The sequence below is a fragment of the Leptonychotes weddellii genome, chromosome 8, assembly GCF_054177405.1.
Source record: "Leptonychotes weddellii isolate Sample4059 chromosome 8, ASM5417740v2, whole genome shotgun sequence".
In the NCBI taxonomy this organism is placed as follows: Eukaryota; Metazoa; Chordata; class Mammalia; order Carnivora; family Phocidae; genus Leptonychotes; species Leptonychotes weddellii.
The window spans coordinates 91,245,917-91,266,771 of record NC_138376.1 but is presented as its reverse complement, the minus strand read 5'-3'; the positions used below and the strand labels follow the sequence as shown (position 1 = coordinate 91,266,771).

At 36.5% G+C, this 20,855-nt stretch overlaps 1 long non-coding RNA gene across 2 annotated transcripts in view; it reads right to left on the bottom strand.

Moving 5' to 3' along the window:
* The window catches only part of LOC145722862 (uncharacterized), a 376,891-nt gene that overhangs the window by 295,599 nt on the left and 60,437 nt on the right, over positions 1-20,855 (bottom strand). The window lies entirely within an intron of this gene.

The window sequence follows — 20,855 nt, the reverse complement described above, 5'->3', positions numbered from 1 at the left end:
CAGACACATGAAAAAGTGCTCAACATCGCTCGGCATCAGGGAAATCCAAATCAAAACCTCAATGAGATACCACCTCACACCAGTCAGAATGGCTAAAATGAACAAGTCAGGAAACAACAGATGTTGGCGGGGATGCGGAGAAAGGGGAACCCTCCTCACTGTTGGTGGGAATGCAAGCTGGTGCAGCCACTCTGGAAAACAGTATGGAGGTCCCTCAAAAAGTTGAAAATAGAGCTACCATATGATCCAGCAATTGCACTACTGGGCATTTACCCCAAAGATACAAATGTAGGGATCTGAAGGGGTTCGTGCACCCCAATGTTTATAGCAGCAATGTCCACAATAGCCAAACTGTGGAAAGAGCCAAGATGTCCATCGACAGATAAATGGATAAAGAAGATGTGTTGTATATATACAATGGAATATTAGGCAGCTGTCAAAAGGAATGAGATCTTGCCATTTGCAACGACGTCATGGAACTGGAGGGTGTTATGCTGAGCGAAACAAGTCAATCAGAGAAAGACACGTATCATATGACCTCACTGATATGAGGAATTCTTAATCTCAGGAAACAAACTGAGGGTTGCTGGGGGAGTGGTGGGAGGGATGGGGTGGCTGGGTGATAGACACTGGGTAGGGTATGTGCTATGGTGATTGCTGTGAATCGTGCAAGACTGTTGAATCACAGATCTGTACCTCTGAAACAAATAATGCAATATATGTTAAAAAAAAAAAAAAAGAAGAAGAAGACAGCAGGAGGGGAAGAATGAAGGGGGGGAAATCGGAGGGGGAGACGAACCATGAGAGATGATGGACTCTGAAAAACAAACTGAGGGTTCTCGAGGGGAGGGGGGTGGGAGGATGGGTTAGCCTGGTGATGGGTATTAGAGAGGGCACATTCTGCATGGAGCACTGGGTGTTATGCACAAACAATGAATCATGGAACACTACACCAAAAACTAATGATGTAATGTATGGTGATTAATATAACAATAAAAAATGAAAAAGAAAGAATAAAATATAGCTGGGGCACAAGCTGGGTCTCTTCTACTTCTATAAGAGCAAGTGAGCAAGTGGAGCGGAAAAAAAGAAACTCTAACTCATTCAGTTACTCTCTATTTAGTTGAAGTAGATTTTCATATACATCAATACAAGCAAATGTCATATAAAATTCACTATTCATAATGCCAAAACTCTTGTTCTTAATTACCATAATCTAGAGCTGCAAGGGATATCTCCCACATAATGAATAGGATTATAAACACAAGAGTTACCCATCTTCATTCATTCAGTAAGTATTTAATAATTTCTAGTTATGCCTTAAGCTATGCTAGACACTTGGAAAACTGATGAACAAGATGGTCAGTGCCTTCATGAAGCTTACATCCAAATTTATTTTTTCCCCATCCTTCTTGGCAGATAATCTAAGACCACCAAATGAAACTTCAGCAGGAGAGGAGTACATGAACCTAAAGTCAGACTATTTTCAAAGGGCAATGAGGCATTTGACCTGTAGGGAAACATATACTGCTTGAACTTTCCTGAAAGGTACAGAATAAATCAAGGATCAGCATCATCATACTCTTTTCACAGGAGGTTTTTGTTTGTATGTTTGTTTGTTTTTTGTGCAAGGTGCAACATGGAAATACATGAGTTACAATTTAGCATTGCTCTGAAGAAACTCAATCCTTTTTTCAGTTAAAAATGTCAAACTCAGATCGATTAATAAACAGAGCCATCTACAGAATGATGAGTTCACAGTTCAATTCCAAAATGAAACTGTTTCTGCATTGTCTGCTCTGCCAGCTAACTAATTTAGAATATACTTCTTGCAAAACCAAAAATACTATCTTTAAAATAAAGCAGGCCTCAAAGAATCTCCAGTTTCTAGGTGATATATTTCCCAAATACTGAAATTTCTTACACTTCCACTTAAAAGGACTAACAGAAAAAGTCAATGCTGTTTCTCTCCTGCGGAAATACTGGATGTTGCCTTCAATTACTGACAATCTATATAATACCTTAAAGATTAATTATATGTGCCAAATGGGACTTGGAGAAGGGAGGGGGATATATTTATGTGATCTTCAAAATAAAGTGAAAACTTTTAACCACATTGATTCACCAAATTTTCAAAAATAATAACCAAAGGGGGAGTTTCCTTGACTTCTATTTTACTTCAAGAGAACCTTCACCAAATTAGAAATAGGAGGGAATTCACTGCTGGCCCAAAAGACATAGAACCTGTATTTCATGTTCTTCCAGTCAGAAAAAGCTTTCCTGCTGTACTATTATGTATAAAATTAAAATGAAGGAAAGAGTAAAAAATTCAATCTATTTATATGGAGGAGTAAAGTCTGTCATGCAGCTACGTGAGATTGGCTGAGTGACTTACTGTGAGAAAAAAACAGAACAAGCAGTGCTGCAGAGAGAACTTCATAGATTGTTCTTCAATTTAACAGCTTAAGCATGAGTCTCTCCTTCTGAAGAAAGAACTTTCATTTCATCTAAGGAAAGGACAGTAAACTAGTTTTCTTCCTACCAGTAGAGTATATAGTAAACATTTGGCCTCCATAGTATGATTTGAAGGGCTGAACAAGCTCACCATCAAACCTATCCCCTTTTTCCCATATGCCTAAAATTCCACTATTATCAATTCAGTCCTTTGTATCTGATAGGATTTTGATTTTGAAAGCACCATCATCTTTTGTGGCCTAGCTTGTTGTGGTATAATTGCCTTTGGCATTTTTTAGTTTCTCTGTAATTTCTCTTCTGTATAGAACTTCATATGTGTTTGGATTAGCATACTTGAAATGATCAATTAAGGTGGACCAAAAGATGATTTTGAAAATTAGATATGAAAGTACAGAAAAATTACTAAATTTTGAATGGAAAATAAGCTAACTTGCAAGGTCATTATATCTATTCCTCCTCTTTCAAAGATATGAATGTATTTCATTTTTTAAAGATTTTATTTATTTATTTATTTATTTATTTATTTATTTATTTTAGAGATAGAGAGAGAGCATGAGTAGGAGGAAGGGCAGAGGGAGAGAGAGAATCTCAAGCAGACTCCTGGCTGAGTTCAGAGCCTGACAAGGGGCTCAGTCTCATGACCCTGAGATCATGACCTGGGCCGAAATCAAGAGTCAGATGCTTAACCGACTGAGCCACCCAAGCGCCCCCAATCTATTCCATTTTTAATTACACAACCTTCAGGAAATAAATGAGACATCATATTCTTATATCTAAACCAATGCCTCACAGCCATCACAGATAGGCAATTTTCTCACCTAAGTGATAAGAAGTTTTCATCTGGAAGCCTAAGTCCATATCTCTTTAGTACAGCTTAAACATTGTGAGCATTTACTAATGCCCAGACACTGTGCTAGGCACATAAGAGAATACATGATCAGACATGGTCCCCGGAGAGAGACACATAAATTCAAATAGTTCTAAGGCCGGGCCAACTGTGACAAATGCATCAGGAAAAGTACAAACAAAATATTAGTAAAGAAGGCTAGAGATGCAGATTACCTTAAAATTGGGGCAGTGGAAAGACCTTGTAGAGAAGGTGAAATCTGCTAAAAAATCTACTCTGTGCCAAAGCATGACAGGAATAAATAAGGCAATACCCGCATTTATGAAAAATCTCAGGCTATCAGGAAAACAGGCCTTAAAAGTACCACAGTGGACCAACACAGCACAGCAATGGTGTGAACAAATTACATCCCATGGAAGAAAAGAACACAGAGGGCCTGTTCTTCTAGAAAGGTTGGGGAGGCATCTTCCTTGAAATAGAAATAAGTTTCACCAGATAATAAGGTGGGGGGGATTGGGTGGGGGTGGGAGGAGTAGGAAATTCCAGGCAGCAGAGTATCACATAGTCAAGAAACCTCTCCAAAAGAAGGGTCTGAGTTTCATAGGGTAGACAGTGACAGGGATTTCACAGACAAGGGGGTAAAACATGACAGTTCATCACTGTCTGCAAAAGAATGCTTTTACAAATTAGAAGACAGCTATCGACTCAACTTTGAATTATCTTCTTCCTGGAATTTATTTTCTAACTCTTTCATCTCTGCTGTGAGTAAGCCCTACCATGGACCCTAAATTCAAGTAGATTTTGAATTCACACTCTCCATGCCTCTCTACCAAGACTATGGCCAGTGATGACCTCCCAAATTCTGTACACTCTACATGTTCTGGTACAGTTCAAGTCTGATCTCTATTTGACAAAGGCAGAGGAACTTCTTTGCTTACAAGGGTCATATGGTTTTTCCTTGTACAACTAGGTAATTAGACTATGTTTTCTACTATTAACACATTTGTACCATTATTCTAGACAGCCCAGACTGGAGCATGTCTCCATAAGCCTCCACTACAGTTTCTGATATCAGGCCAAACTATAAGATACTTAGTTAACCATAGAACTCTGGCTTGGAACTTATCTCCTTCCTGCCACAGTTCCTTAGGAATGGGTACTCACTGTTTCTGCTGGGTTTTCTTTTGTTGTATTGAGTGTTTGTGATTTGATCTTGCTCAGGAAAGCATCTGCCTGGTAATCTATTCATCAGAAACCTGTCCATTGAGAAGTTGCAAAGATCCTCCTGGAATTATTATCATCTCCTTCTACCTGTGGTTGGTTTCCCCCAGGGAGGCACCAGGCTACAGTTTCTGGCCTCTGACCCACCAGATAGTAACACCTCTCCTTGGAGGCCAAGAAAAGCAGAGAGCACCTTGTGTTGGGCCCAAAGTGGTTTCCACAAGTGCACCTTGAGAACAATGCAATTACCTGCTATTTATCCTTGCCTTTTTTAACATTGTTTCAATGTATATGGTTCTAGGTTACTCCACTTTCCAAGAAAGCCACTCTCTCGCCTGTCAATTTATGTATTCATTTAACAATTCTTGCAATCACAAAAGAGAAACAAGTTAACAGAAAGAAAATAGATATAACACCTTTCAGTAGAATAAATATACATACCATTTGCTGTTATGAGGAAAACCAAGGGAAAAGCAGGTGGTGGCTGAGACGGGGAATTAGTGAGTCCCTGTATCACATTATAAGGTGATTATTGGCTCTTTATACACTTGAGTCTTTAGAGTTTCCATTCCAAATTTGCATGTAAAGTCAACTGCCAATTACTTTGGTCACAGGAGGCAAGTAATGAGAAGGGCAATACCAAACCTATTTACATTTTATCCAGAGCTGATTTTAGACATCATTTTGAAGTAGACAAAATTTATGAAGTTCCTCAGCCTCTAAATTCACCTCTTTTCCACCCCATCCCAAATTTCCTTCTCCATATTGCCCCAAGTTTCCTCTAAAGACACGCAAAATCTTTGTGCCATGCTCTTCTGCCACCTCAACTCATCACTACCACCTATGCGACTAGGGAAAAGATCAGGTATCGGTCATCTACACCTTAGGATGAATTGAACCCCATATATATCTCCCTGAAATTCTTGCCCTTTATAGCTTGTCTCTAGTTGTGTGATGAATATTCCTGTTCCACACTTAGTTCTCCCCTTGAGGGAAGGTCAAGCATCAAAAGAACCATTGATATAGACACCTACACACTTCACCTACATGGTGAGGCATGATATAAAGATAAAAATGACCCAACACAGTGTATACCAGAGATGCTCCTTAAATGTCCTCTACTTGACCAAGAAAGAAAGCAAGTAGGACACCCCATCTGGAACAGGGTTTAAAAATAAAGTGGTCTACTGGGGAATAAACAGTTATCTCTTAGCTATTGTTATGATGCATGTAACATGTAATAAAAAAAAAACAAAAAACACTGTCTGAGATGGTAGGATAAAGATCAGTTGTCCAAACTGATCACAGAACAAGTGCTCCTAAGGCAAGTACCTGGAACAGACCAGCAAAGCCAGACAATCAGGGAACCAGGAACATGACCCCAGGGAGCAGTATATCTGGAGAGAGTGCAGAAATATTAGAAAGAACTTTTAAGAGGAACATCTTAAAAGTTAGATTTTCAGAGCAGATGTCCATATGTATTGACATAGTGGCTTAAATGCTCAAGGACAATACCCACCACTAAAACATCTTTACCTCAAGCTAAATACTCCTAAAAATCTAAGTTCTTTGAATCCTTACTCTATGGCTTATTACCTTTGTCAAATTCTTCATGAATATAACAAAAAAATGAAATAACTACAGGTAAGATAACTATTGATTTTTATCTGTCCATATTCATTGATACTCTTTCAATATTAATGTCCTATAATAGGAAGAAAGTGGATGGGCCTTTTCTCTATTTTCTTCATTTCCTGTACCCCTGGACTCCAATGAATGGATATTTTTGTCTTTTTTTCTAGGAGGAATATATATGTGCACAGATTAAAATGTGTTCTACAATCCCACTAATGGCATCTTACTTAGTATTGAAAGAATAGAAGAACTATAAACAAAGACATCCCCAAACAATGAAGTATTTACATCTTCAAAGAAAGCAAGCAGAAAATAATTCTAAACTTGCTGAGATTAACTTGTCACTCTTAATCCATAGGAGGCCTGTTTGGTTAGGTCACCGAACCTGAGTAGAAAATATATCCATACAACTTCATTACAGCAGCCAATATGGCTGTGAGGGCTAGGCTGAAGTACCAAGTAAACACTAAATAAATAATATCAAGACCATGATAAACCACTACTAACAATAATTTGTTCCTATCTAATCCTCAAAGCCAAGATGACTTCACCAGAGGAGAATTTCATGACCAGAAGAATAACATTTTTTTTTGTATAGTTTTGGGGAGTAGGCATGTCTTAAAACTAGAAGCTCTGTCTAGAGAATGGCTTTATGAGAATATCTGTATCATGTGTGTGTATATACATACACACATACACTAAATGTATATATACATAAACATCTAGAAATATATATATAGTATATAGATAAAATGTGTGTGTCTATATATACATACAGTAATTCTTTTGTAAGAGGATTCATGAGATAAATTCTTCTCAGAGTGTAGATAGAGACTATATTTTCTTTACATTTTATCTCTCCTTTTGGAAGTGTATGTTTCTTTTGATCTAGGACTAAATAAGGTCTATAAATCTGATCATGTTGTTATTTTGGCCTTAGGTATCAGAAAACTTAGAGAGAAAATTAATTCACAATTATATCTAGTGTTCTTGTGTTTTTAATCAAATTTTCTTCCCCATTTCAAATTTTCTCATCCTCATTATTTATGTCTTGATTTACTAACCTAATTCTAATTATTGTTTTGCTTACATACCTACTATTCTTGAACACTTCAAATCCTTTTTATTTGTGTGATATGTGTAGATAATATGAGATGTATGAGATAATATAGGTACTCCCATATGTTTATATAATAAAAGTAAGATAATAGCTATTATTTACTTATACTTTATATTGAAATTATTTTGCTCTTTCTCAAGTGGAATTTTGAGAGTGGGTTTTGATATGGAAAAAGGGACCTGGGGTAGAGGAAACAGAAGACTCAGCAACCACATGGAGGTGGCATTCTTCTTTGTCACAGGAGTCACAAGTCAACTTTGTCCAGGGAAGAACTCTGGTTGTGAGCAGGTTCAGGGTGGGTGGGGAAGAAAGAGCCGAAGAAGAGTACGTTCTTAGTAGTCAGGTGATTGCCAAATGGGAGCCAAAAATTCAGTTGCCCCAAATTGTTCTAGAGCAGGCTCTGGAGCCAATTCCAAATCAGAGAGCCACCAAAGAAAAAACAAAAGTCCTATAATCAGCTCTAGAACTTCTTAGTCTCTTGAAGCCACTGAACTGGAAAGAATAATGGCTGAAAGAAAAGCAGTCACACTTTTTACTCCACTGGGGGGTGAGGGTAAATTGACAAGTGGTCACGTAATGGTACTTTACATTCTTTATTATCTCAAAAGAATTTTCCTGCTAATAGATAGAATATACTTCACATTTGTTAAATAGAGAAGATCAACTCAGTCATAACCACTCAACTCAGATCATGTCTAAGATGCCTGATAAGCCACTGTAATTAATGACTGATCTCAATCAATTTCCTGGTTTCTGTTATAGCTGGCCAAGCCCAGGTGACATTCTGGGACCTTTAAGACCAAGAAATCAGGGGAATCTAACAGTAAGGTGAGGCCACTATGGGAAGATCAGCAGTCTCATTGGAGCAGAGTGAACTTAAATGTAGCCTAGGCATGTTACAACATTTCTAAAATCTCATTCCAAGGGGCAGGGAAAGGCACACAAAACAATGCCCAGTCAATGAAGAGCTGTCCAACTAAGTAGAAGTTCAGAATAATATTAAGAAGGTCTATTTAAGTCTCTTCGAAAGATGTTAGAAGCAGGATCCAGGCCCAGAGAGAAAAGCCTGGCAGATCTTAGAAAGAAGCTTCGGTCCCAGCCAACTCCATGATCCAGAATTCAATCCCAGCAGAAAACTAAAGTAGGAACCAGAAGCCAAGAGCCCATCAGACAGAAGATCCAAACAGCAGACTGGCCCCACTCACAATGAGATAAAAACAAAAACAAACAAAAACAAAACAAAAAAACAGAGCTGAAGATACACTTCACTGCCTAACCAGACACTGAATCATTGTCGCATACCAGACAATGAGTGCAAGGTGACAGACTATTTACAGATTTTGCTGGCTGGTGGGAAAGAGACCCTCAGTGTACTGCCAGTCAGGCTTCAACTGGTTCAGGAACCAAGCAGGGCTGCATAAGCCTGAGGCTGGCAGGATTGAATATCCAGAGTCACAGTTCTTGCCAGCATCTGACATGGTGCCTTCCCTTTTCCTGACACAGAGGCATCTGCATAGGGAGAGTGTGAAATAGCCCAGCCAGAGCCACGGGGAGCACAGTGGGAAGAAGAACACATAAAGGAAGATTGATCAGTTCAGGAGCTCAGTCTTTAAAAAAAAGAATGATCTTCTCAGCATAATTGTATATTGAATTTCAGGCTATATTGATGTTACGAAGGATAATTTTATCATAATTTTTTATGAATAATTCTCTGGAACATCTATTCTTTCTTTAGAAACTTTTCCATCTAAATATTTTATATAAGCCCTTTTTTCTTAAAAAAATCCAGCATTTTTGTAATACATCAGCCTGATATATTTTATAATACATGCTGTTTGAGTTAATGAAAATCCAGAGATAAAACTTATTACTTAAATTATTTTAAGGTACAATATACTGCTTGTAGAAAACTGCCATCTTCCCCTCAGGAAAAACTACCTCCCTCTGGTTTTGCATGATAAAAACTTGCAATTCACAAATTCTGGAATTACAAATCACTGTATCCCCTTGAAACACAACCAGTTAATTGTCTTCCTCAACTAAAATGTATTGAGTTACTATTTTATGGGATATTATAATCCAGGATACAAATTAAACTAAAATTAACTGTATGCAAAACCTATGACAAAGGAGTTTATAAACCTACCACCTTAAATTTTTAAACAACAAGAAAACACAAGGGGAAGATTTAACATGAAAACCAGTATAGGGAACACTTTTTGTACTTTTTTGTAATTTTTGTAATTAATTTTTTAATTAATAAATGGCTAGAGTTATCCAATACTGTAATGAAATTATGCATATAATTAGAAGCAATGAGCTTTATTCTTTAAAGAATGAAAGCCCTGCACAGTAGGGGCTTTTTTTTTTGTGGCATAATAACAGTCGGAAGAAGGAGCAGAATCACTTGGTCTACCTCATATATCTAATCTTGGGAACAAAATATATTTTCTTCATGAAATTATGAGAGACAAAGTTAATAGTAAACTGTTCATGCATACAGCCACACTCAGAATGGGTCCTGCATTTGGATTAATGCTCTACTATCACCACCTTGAAACTCTTAATTTTTGAGCAAGGGGTCCTGCAATTTCATTTTGCACTGGGCCCCACAAATTATGTAGCCAATTCTGCATACAGAGAAACAACTGCAAGTAAAGGAACATCATCTCAATTGCCATGGGATTTAACATGTATCTGGTGCATGGCATGCAAGCAGGAAATGTTCACTGAATAAATTAAATCAAATGCATTCCCTAATTTCTGAGATAGATTTTAATCCAAATAGTTAATTTTCTTCAAATCAATTTGTGGGGGGTGGGAATCAGAGGAGGGAAGTTTCCCCACTGATAACCCTTTTCCATATCAACTTGGTTACATTATTATTCTCTTCTCTTCTTTAAAAATCAATATGCAAAACTTATTCAAACTTATTCAATTGTACTCTGTGACCAGGATTATACCGGTATCCAAATTGTCAAGAGCACCTCCAGAACCCCCAGATACTCAGGCAGGCCACCAGGACTCCTTTTACATGAGGACCCATTTCTATAAAGACTTCCCTAAGGAAACAAGAAAGGTAACTTTCTTTTTTGATAGCTGGTTCTCTGAGGCCCTTGAGCTCTCAAACTCTTGATTCCAGAAAAGCAGTGAGTCATCCTGTTTCAGAAGGAGCTAGGAAAGTAATTTGATTTTGGCCAGGAGTATTGCTATGTGAGTAAACATCCTTCATATGCACTTCTGCAGGCAGGTTTGGGGATTTCTGCCCAATCTAGGTTATCTTTTCTGCTACAGCACAGGATCAACTTCAGAGTAGGTCTAAGTGGTCGTGTTTTAACCCTCTGACCCTGCTCCTATGGCCACAGGTGACTGGGCATCACATGGGCACTAGTTTCAAGGGCAGATCCTTCCCCGAGACTCTGAACTAAGAACTACAGAGCTGGAGTCAGAGTGGGAACTCCCACTGAAAAGTCATGAGGATGTGGGGCTGGAGTGACCATTTCCAACCACGTGTCTGTCTACTAATGTTTAAGTCATAGAAAGCTAAATTGCACAGAGAACTAAAATAGGGCAAACACAGCAATACAGTGAAATCCAGAAACCCAGAGAAAGACAGAAAGAGTAGTCTCCATTCCTAACAGCTTTTCAGTTTTCAAGTCCAGCCTCAAAAGGCCCAGCTTATTTCCATTTTTCTTATATTAAATAAAAATCCTTTCACTAAGCTGGCCTGAGTGGGTTTCATTCCTTGCAATCAAATGTCTAGTATAGCATCTCTGAAAAATTTATTCTAAGTTATTTGATAGCACTTACTGTGAAACACCAAAACAGCTGGAGTCACCAAAAAAAAAAAAAAAAAAAATGAGACCATCCAGGAATGGCCATAAGAGCTCTCATTAGATTGGAAGAAATTTCTTCTTCCAAACTCAAAGACACAGTGTCAATTTTAACAGTTTTATATAATCTGAAAATCTTTTCTTCTTTCCTGTGCCCATTCCAGCTGCTCCAAAAATACCCACCCAGTGCTTACCAACTGCTCTGTTCCTCTCCTATTACCTAATAGACAGTTGGAGGTCCAGCCCTCTCTAGGACCTCCCAGAGTCCCAGTTCTTGGGTAGTGGCAGCCAGAGTACCAACTATAAAAGCCATGACAATGATACCAATTGCCCAGAAGTGCTCTGGAAACCAATAGAAAGAAAAGAATCTCAAGAATAGGGAAAAAATAAGCAAAAGCCTATACTCAAAAGCTATTCTGATGGTCATCCATGTCCTTGCTTATCCTCATGACTCACGCAATCTGAGAAAGTAAGGATTAGTTATATATGTCAGTACTCTCGACTGCTTTTTGTTGAATTCATTTAAGATCTTTGCTGTGAGCCTTATTATTTTTTCATACTGCTTCATTTATCATCTTCCCCAAAAACTTTCAAAGGCAAGATAATGCCAAGAATTATCTTTTATCTTACACAATATTTGGCACAAAACTGGACACATAGAAAGTTTTAAAAAATATTTATTCAATTGAATTAGTTGAATGACTAGTTTCTCAAGAGGGGTTAATAAATTTCTATTTATCATATGGCAGATTCTAGCCCACTATCTTGATGGATAGAAGAAAAAAGCCTAAAGCACAAGGGAAAAATGCTTCACCTATCCTAACCCCTAAACCTTAATTGATTCTCAAGTGTTTGCTGAGTTTTCCCCCCCGTATTATTTAGGACTTTTTCACAATGTGGATTTCTGCCAAGCCAAGCTTAAAAAACATTATTTCAGTCTTTCTCCCTCTCACACACATGTGCAAGAACACACACACACACACACACAAAATCATACTGTCTTTGCCTAAAGCAGATTCTGTTTGTTGAGCTTTCCCTTAGCACAGCACACAGCATCTTACATAGTTGTCTGCATACACTAAGCACTTAATAAGTGTTTTGCTGTTTTAAGTAGCTGACTGTCCATAGAATGTCTTCAAAATAGCCCAAGACTAAGGGTAAAAATGAAATCTCAATGACTTTTTTAAAGAAAGTGCCGAAAAAAGGAATGTTAATCGTTATTGCTCCTTTTCCTCAACTACTGTGTCAAAATATGCCCTTAAAAACAGAGTTCCTTCATGTTTATAGCTTCCTGTGGTACGTACCTGGCTGAACCCTGAGCTCTGACCATCTGGACAGATTGCAACCTAGTTGGTCATTACCATACCATGTTGGTTCTCTCCTTGCTTACCTTGCCTCTGTTGTTGATTTGCTGAATGCTTTATCTCCGAACTCAGAATAAACTCAGACACACTGGTTTCCTCTTATCCTTGTGACAGGAACCTGGGGTTTTGGATTTCCAACCTACACTTTGTTATCACTCACCTGAATGTCTGACACTTGGCTACCTCATGCCTAGCCACATAACAACCCTGGTGCTATCCATCTTTTCTTTCTTTTCTCCTTCCTTCTTTAATTTTCATGCTCCCTTTTAACAGACATTAAATGAGGATTTACGATGACTCAGAAGAAGCAAAGAGGAGTAAGACAGAGTCTCTGATTTAAAGGAGCCCATCACCCAGTGAAGGAGACTGTCAATTAAACAAGCAATTAGAATACAATATGAAAAGTGTTTTTCTAGATACATACCCAATGAAGTGCTAGATTCTTTTGGGAGGAGCCAGGGAAAACTCTGTAGAGAAGATGAAGCCTGAGCTAAATTTTAAGGACTACTGATTATATTGCCCAAATGTTATGCTATTAACCAGTGTTTTTATATATTGCTTCTAGGCAATATGAAGAAGAGCTACAAAATTAGATTTACAGTCTAGAAATTTTACTCAGGTAGGTATGGTGATCTGGGGGGTAAGGGTAGAAAAATATACCCGTGTAGATTTTAGAGTTTTTTACTTATATTTAAGTCTTTATTTTTCACAGTTAATTATATTTACCATTTTCCTTTTATTTAATAAAAGTATTTAATGATATACTAAAGGCCACAATGAAAGTAATAACAAAAAGATAATCTTGGCTGTTTGTGAGAGATTTTTCATTTTTTTATTGCTGAATACAAAAATTTGAGTAAAAGGTCTAAGTTATTACTAATACATACATTTATTTTTATTGCTAATAAGATTTTTTAATTATCACACAAGTCCTTCTTATAACATATGAATAATAAAAATTGCATATATAAATTACACATATAACTAACCATAACTGCCCTTATGTTTGGGCAAAATTTTCCTGCTGATTTGAGAATTCTTGTTCCTGCTGATTTTCCCCTATGAAAGTATCTGTAAGAACTTGATACTTAAGCTTAAAATTCTACTCTTAGAGATGAGGCTTTAGATTTAATATAAAGTCTCTTCTGGAAAGATACTTAAAAGTGGCCATGGAATACTGACTGAGGAGATAACCATTATCAGACAATAGCACCTTAAAGAGAATTAGTTTATCAAGTGTGTTTCAACCGATAACTAAGTTCAAATAGGTTACTAAGAAAATAGGATTCTTAACAAGGCTGGGAAAACACTAAAAAATAGATGAGAACCATCCTGGGTGAGGTTGTTAATAGCAAACACTAGAAGGCCAGGAGTAGACATGAGAGTATTTTGTGTGTTAGGAAAGAGGGGCCAGTATAAGGGAAGAAAGGCAATAGAGAAAAGAGAAGAAAAGCAAAGAACATATAATTACAATTTTTCTATGACTGACTCCCAAGTGTCCTTCTCAGGACATGCCTTTAATTAGTATCCTCATTTTAAAAAATTAAGGAAAGGGCATGATTCTGGAATTAGCACTGGATATAAACACTCCACAGTCCCTTCCTGTAGTTAAATACAACTAAAAACTTTGTTGTCAATTACCCAAGGGCTCTTAACAACTAATAATGGTTCTAAGAAGTAAAACCGAAAGAGGCAGATTGCATAAAAGAAAGCTAGGAATGGTTCCTTTTGTTTTCTCAAAGCCTGGTCCCCAAAGTTGAGCCCCAGTCACACAGTGGCTTGGAAGTGGCAGCAGCCACAAAACTTTCAGGTAACCCCATATTTCTGGACATAGAAATAAGAGAAAGTAGATCCAACAGGCTGAAGAGTATAAAGAAATCCTAGAGCACTAAGAGCTAGACAAGAGATTCCCTAAATCTGTGAGTTTATATCAAGTTTCAGGCATACCCCCTCATCTATGCATGTGTAGGACAGACCCAAAGTGATACAGTAAAAGCTCTGAGAAATAAAGGGAGATTTGAACCACTGCCCATGTCTCAGACTAAACCCTGAGTTACTCATGTGTGGAACAAGCCAAAACTAACATAGAAAATGTTTTGAAAACTGCATTGAGATATAAATCAGAGCCAGAAAAGACAAGACAGAACATTTAGTCTTAATCTCCTCAAGTTCTTCAACATTCTCCAGAGGATTATAACCAGACCCAGTGTCTACACAACATAACATTTCCATTGTCCAGAATACCAAAATACTCAAAATACCAAGAACCAGAAAATTTTGACCAATTCTCAAAGGAAGATACAATAAATAGATGCCATTCTCAAGATGACCCAAGTGTTGGGATTATCAGGCAAAGACTTTAAAGCAACTATTATAGCTATGCACTATGAATTAAATAATAACAGAGTTGAAATGAATAAAAAAGATAAGAGTTCTTAGAGGAATACATACTGTAAAAAATAATGAAATTTTTTAGTTGAAAAAATCAATATCTGAAATTTAAAAATTCACTGGATAGGTCCAATAGAAGACTGGAGATGACAGAGAAAAAAATTCTGTATATTTGAAGATAAATCAATAAAAATTATCCAATCTGGAGAAAATGGTTTTTTATACTTATATTTAAAGTTCTGTTTAAGAATATTTTAATATCTGTAAAACAGAAAAACAATTTTTAAAATGGTAATCATAAGTCTTTACCTACCAATAATTACTTGAAATGTAAATAAGCTAAATTCTCTAATCAAAAGACATAGAATGGTTGAATAGATAAAGAAACAAGATCCAAAGACATGTGGCCTACAAGAGATTCAGTTTAGCTTTAAGGATCTACATAGGCTGAGAGTAAAGAGAATAGCGTATGGTTATCAAATGAAATCAAAGAGTGGCTATACTTATATCAGACAAAACAGACTTCAAACTAAAAATGTTCACAAGAGACAAAGAAGGTCATTATATAATGATAAAGAGGTCAATTCATCAAGAAACTATAACAACTGTAAATATGCATGCACTCAACATTGGAGCATCTAAATATATAAAGCAAATACTAGCAGAACTAAAAGGAGAAATAAACTGCAATACAGTAATAGTGAGGAATTTTAATATCTCACTCTCAACAATGGATAGATCATTCAGACAGACCATTAATTAAAAAACAGTGGATTTGAACACTATAAACCAAAAGGACCTAACAGACATACACATAACACTGCACCCAACACCATGAGTATACACATTCTTCTTGGATAGATCATATATTGGGCTACAAAACAAGTAGATAACAAATTCAAGAAAATAGAAATTATATCATTTATCTTTTCCAATGACAATAGTATGAAGCTAGAAATCAATAACAAGAGGAAATCTAGAAAAATCACAACTGCATGAAAACTGAACAACATACTCCTGAAAAACCAGTGGATCTAAAAAGAAATCAAAAGAAGGGGTGCCTGGGTGGCTCAATCAGTTAAGTGTTCAACTCTTGATCTCAGCTCAGGTCTTGATCCCAGGGTCATGAGTTCAAGTCCTGCACTGGGCTCCACGCTGGGTGTGGAGCCTACTTATTTAAAAACAAAAAAAAAAGAAGAAGAAGAAGAAGGAGGAGGAGGAGGGGGAGGGGGAGGGGGAGGAGGAGGGGGAGGAGGAGGAGGAGGAGGTTGTTGTTGAATGCCTGAAGAAATAATAGCCAAAAATTGATAATTTTTTTATAAAAACCATATATTAACAGATCCAAGAAATTCCGCATGCTCCTGTTGGAAGACAATTCTCTATGGCAGTTCTGCACAGTTTGTATAGGCTTTTGTTTCAGACTATCTTTTCAGGCATGTTTGTGTAGCAAATAATCTTAGATGAGAGAGACAGTATCTCCCTCCGAGACAAAGAACAATTTGTTTTGTGACCATTATAATAAACACTATGTCTCTTTTTAGGCAAAAGTTGGGCAGGTTTGTTTTTAGTACCCTTCAAAAGATTGAGGTTTCCTCAGCTGTGACTCAAATCCACTGCATGTACAGCTTCCTCCTGGACTGCTCTATGTCACACCACAGGACTTGAGAGGCAAGGGGAATCAATATGAACTGAAGCTCACACTGTCTAAAGTGCCATGAGCAATAAAATCTTTTGTCTCTTACCCAAGAGTATCATGTCTTCTGTCAACATCCATGAAGTTATATCAGGCTAACTTGTTATCTTAAAAGTAGGGCAAAATCTCAGACCTTTCACAGCTCTTGACTACCTAAAACAAGATAAATTCAATAAAAAATAAATCCTGACTCAGAATAACCTAACTTCTGAACATAGAATATAAAGAAAAATTTTGAAAGCTGTTAGAGAAAAAACTATGACATACACAGTGGAACAATGATTTCAATAATCATGGACTTTTCATCAGATATAATGGAGGCCAGGGCACCTGGGTGGCTCAGTCGTTAAAGTGTCCAGCTCTTAGTTTCAGCTCAAGTCATGATCTCAGGATCCTGAGATTGAGCCCCATGTCAGGCTCCATGCTCAGCATGGAGTCTGCTTGTTCTTCTCCCTCCTCCTCTGTTTCTCCCTGCTCTCTCTCTCTCAAATAAATAAATAAAATCCTTAAAAAAATTTAAAAAAAGAATGGAGGCCAGAAGACAGTGGAACATCTTTAGTGTTGAAAGAATTGTCAACCCAGAATTCTATATTGAGCAAAAGTGTCCTTCAAAAATGAAGGAAAAATGAAGACATTCTCCAATGAAAGAAAACTAATAAAATTCATCAGCAGCAGACATGTTCTACAAAAAAAAAAAAACAATAAAGTAGATTTTTCAAATTGAAGAAAAATAACACCACAGGAAAACTTGAATCTTCAGAAATAAAGGAAAAACAACAGATATAAATATCTGAATAAATTAAAAAGATATTTTTTCCATGGGGTACTTGGGTGGCTCAGTTGGTTAAGCATCTGACTCTTGATTTCACCTCAGGTCATGATCTTAGGGTCCTGGGATTGAGCCCCACGTCAGGCTCCATGCTCAGCAGGGAGTTGGCTTGAGGATTCTCTCTCTCTCCCTCTGCCACCCCCTGCTCATGTGCTCTCACTCTCTCTCAAATAAATAAATAAATCCTTAAAAAATAAATAAAAAATAAAAAGATTATTTTTTTCCTGTAAAGATCTGCTGAAAGCAAAAATTGTAACACTGTGCTGGGATTTTCAATGTATGCAGATACATATATGATATGTATAACATAAAGGATCATGGGAGTTAAAGAGAGCTGTATGGATACAAATTTTCTACATTTGACATGAAGTAATACAAAATTAACCATAGTTAACTATGAAAGGTTGATATGTATAATATAATTCAACCACAACCACTGAAAAATAATGCAAAGATGTATAGTCAAAAATTAAGTAGATAAAAGTATATTAAATATTAAGACAATTCTCAAATAATCCAAAAGAAGGCAAGAAAAGAGGAGTAAAAGGGGTAATAGCTGTAGAACAAAAGATAAAAAGGATAGAGAACAAATAATAAAATGGTACACTTAAATCCAACTATTTCAATAATTATATTAAAAGTTAATGGTCTACTCTCAAAAGATGGAAGTACAGGGAACACTTCCCAACTGATCTTTTCAAGTCAGTATTACACTGACACCAAAATTAGACCAAGATATCAACATAACAAAAAAAGAACACTACAGAAACCAAAATCTTTTATGAATACAGATGAAAAAAATTCTGAAAAAAAATACCAACAAACTGCATCTAGAAACACATACACAAAAAGGATTATACACCATGACCAGTTACTTTAACGTATGAAAATAATCAATGTAATATGCCATAGCAATAGAATAAAGGAAAGAAAACACATACTCATCTCTATAGACATATAAAAAGAATGTGATACAATCCAGCATACTTTCGCATAAACTAAATAGAAAGGCACTTCCCCAACCAGATAAAAACCATCTATGAAAATCCACAGCTAACATCATACTTCATGGTAAAAGATTAAAAACTTTCCCCCTGAGATCAGGTATAAGACAAGAATGTCTCCTCTCACCATTCTTAATCCACACTTTCCTGGAGGTATTAGCAAAGGCAACAGGCAAGAAAAAGAATAAACAGAATCTAGATTGTAAAGGAAGAAGTCAAATTATCTCTATTCTCAGATTACATGAACTTGTATCTAGAAAATCTTAAGGGAGCCCCTAAAAATTATTAGAACTAATAAATGAATTCAGCATGGCATAAGATCAATATACATAAGCCAATTGTATTTCTATACACAAGCAATGAACAATCCAAAAATGAAATTAAGAGAAAATTCCATTTATAATAACATCAAAAAGAATAAAATACCTAGGAATAAAATTAACAAAAGGAGAGTAAGACTTAAACATTAAACCTACAAAATTGTTGAAAGGAAAGGAAGGTATCAATAAATAGAAACATATCCCATGTTTATGGATCAGAAGACTTAACATTGTTAAGATGGAACATTCCAAAAGTGATCTGAAGATTCAGTGCTATTCTTGTCAAAATTCCAGCTGATTATGAAAAAATTGACAAGCTGATCCTAAAATTCATATGGAAATGCAAGGGACCCAGAATAGCTAAAACAATCTTGAAAAAGAAAAACAAAGTCAGAGGACTCACACTTTACAAATTCAAAACTTAATACAAATCTACACTAAATCAAGACAATGTGATGTTGGCATAAAGATACACATATAGATCAACGGAATAGAACTGAGTCCAAAAATAAACCCTTACACCTTATGCTTAGTTGATTTTTGACAAGGGTGCCAAGATAATTCACTAAGGAAAGAATGGTACTGGAACATCTGGATAGGCACATGCAAAAGAATGAAGTTGGACCCTAATCTCACATTATATGCAAAAATTACCTCAAAATGGATTATAGGGCTAACTATAAGGGTTCAAACTATTAAACTCCTAGCGAAAAAGACAATACATAAAATATAAAAGTTTAGTGATCATGGATTAGGCAATAGTTTCTTAGATAAGACACCAAAAGCACAAAAAATAAAAGAAAAAATAAACTGAACTTCAAGAAAATTTAAAACTTTTGTCCTTCAAAGGACAACAACTCACAGAATGGGTTAAAATATTTGCAAATCACATATTTAATAAGGGACTGGTATCCAGAATAAATAAAGAACACTTAGAACTTAACAATGAATGGACACGTAACCCAATTGAAAAACAGGAAAGAGATTTGAATAGATATTTCTCTAGAGAAGACATAAAAGTAGCCAGTAAGCACATGAAAACATGATTGATGTCATTAACCAGCAGGGAAATGCAGGTCAAAAACTACAGTGGGATACCACTCCCCACACCCACTGGGATGGGTTAAAAAAAAAAGATGCACGATAACAAGTATTGATGAGGATGTGGAGATAACTGAATCTTCAAATATGGTGAGATTGTAAAACTGTGCAGCCACTTTGAAAAACAATTTGGCAGTTCTTCAAAATGTTAAACATACAGTTACCATATCACCCAGATCGAACATTCAACTTCAGCATGTATATCCAAGAGAACTGAAAACTTGTGTCTACAAAAGTCCTGTACACAAATGTTTACAGCAGCATTATTCATAAAAACAAAAAATGGAAATTAAAAACATCTATCAACTGAAAGGATAAATTAAATGCAGGCATCCACACAATGAAATATTATCTGGCCATAAAAAGGAATGAAGTACTAATACATGCTACAACATGGATGAATCTTAAAAATGCTATGTTCTATGAGAGAAGCTAGTCACCACAGGCCACCTATTAGATGATCTATTCATATGAAATATCTAGCATAGACAGATCTATAGAAACAGAAAGTACATTAGTGGTCACCGGAGGTTGAAGAGAGAGGGAATGGAGAGTGACTACTAATGGGTACAAGGTTAATGGGGATGAAAATGTTCCAAAGTAAGACAGTGGTAATGGATGTACAATTTTGTGAACATTGTAAAAACAAGTGAGTTGCACACTCTTAAATGGAGAATGTTAAGTTATATGAATTGTATACCAATAAAGCTATTGTTTGTTTAAAAGCTAATCATTTAACCACTTTATCTTTGTTAATCTCTCTAGAGACAGAGAGTGAGAATGAATATAAAAGTATGACCCTACATATGCTACCTAAAAGAGACACACTTTATTTTTTTTTAAAGATTTTATTTATTTATTTGACAGAGAGAGACACAGCAAGAGAGGGAACACAGCAGGGGGAGTGGGAGAGGGAGAAGCAGGCTTCCCACCAAGCAGGGAGCCCGATGCAGGGCACAATCCCAGGACGCTGGGATCATGATCTGAGCCGAAGGCAGACGCTTAATGACTGAGCCACCCAG